Source organism: Myotis davidii, unplaced genomic scaffold (genome assembly GCF_000327345.1).
Source record: "Myotis davidii unplaced genomic scaffold, ASM32734v1 scaffold2709, whole genome shotgun sequence".
Taxonomy (NCBI): domain Eukaryota; kingdom Metazoa; phylum Chordata; class Mammalia; order Chiroptera; family Vespertilionidae; genus Myotis; species Myotis davidii.
Genome location: NW_006299885.1, coordinates 9,641 through 10,596, shown reverse-complemented (window position 1 = coordinate 10,596; position 956 = coordinate 9,641). Strand labels below are relative to the sequence as shown.

General features: G+C 65.3%; 1 pseudogene; it reads left to right on the top strand.

Moving 5' to 3' along the window:
• The window catches only part of LOC102759632, a 1,960-nt pseudogene extending 1,252 nt beyond the window's left edge, over positions 1-708 (top strand).
• Positions 709-956: the final 248 nt, after the last annotated feature.

Genomic DNA, 956 nt, shown 5'->3' with positions numbered 1-956 from the left:
CCCGCTCCCCGCCCCTAGATTTACCACAGGCCCCTTCCCCCCCCCCTCTCGCCCCGCCTCCACTGCCGCACCCCTGTCCAGCTGCTGCCCCGCCTGCCCCACCTGCTCAAGTCCAAATCTGAGGCCAGCCTCCTGCAGTTGCTGGCAGGGGCTGCCACCCAGGGGGTAACCCCAGCCCCCAGCCACAGTCTGTCTCTGCTTGGCTGCCACAGCCACCGGCACTAGGACTCGGGGCTCCCCTCAGGAAGCTGGGCCCCTGCTGGAATTGCGGGGTCCCACCCAGCAGTGGCTCCCAGCTATCAGAGATGGAGGGCAGGACCACCTGCCAGGCTGGGGGCCCAAAGGGCCTGCCAGGAGAAGCAAAGAGCTGCCCTCAGGGACCTCCCCCAGGGTCTTGCCTGAGCCGCTCCCCGCATCTCTGCCCAGCACAGGAAGCTGACCCAGCTGGCCCAGCTCTACTGCATCAGGACCATCCTGCTGCTTAACTCCCAGGCCCTGAGCACAGTGTGGAGCCGCCATGCTTGGAGGGCGCAGTGGAGGGGGTGGGGGCGGGTGTACGTGAGCCTGGTGCAACAGGACTTGCTGGGGAGCCGGTGGGCAGGGCCACCTGGTGCAGCAGGACTTGCTGGAGAGCCGCCCGCCTTCCCGGGCGGGCCTCAGGCCCTGCGCCCAACGCAGAAGGTCCTCTGTGAGGCCACCAGGCCTTGAAGGCTGCCCTGAAAGCCACACAAAGACAACCTGCTGCTGGAGGGCAGGCATGTGGTGCTCTGTGACGACACCGCAGGTAGGGAAGGAAGGTCATGGAAGGGAACAATTACAAGCAGAGATCCTGAAGGTTCTGAAAGCAGAGGACCAGCTCCCTGCAAACCTGAACTCCATGTGGGCCTCTTTCTTGGCCCTGTGGAAGTGGTGTGACACACAGGAGAAGGTGATGGACTGGGGCTGCGCCCAAGGAA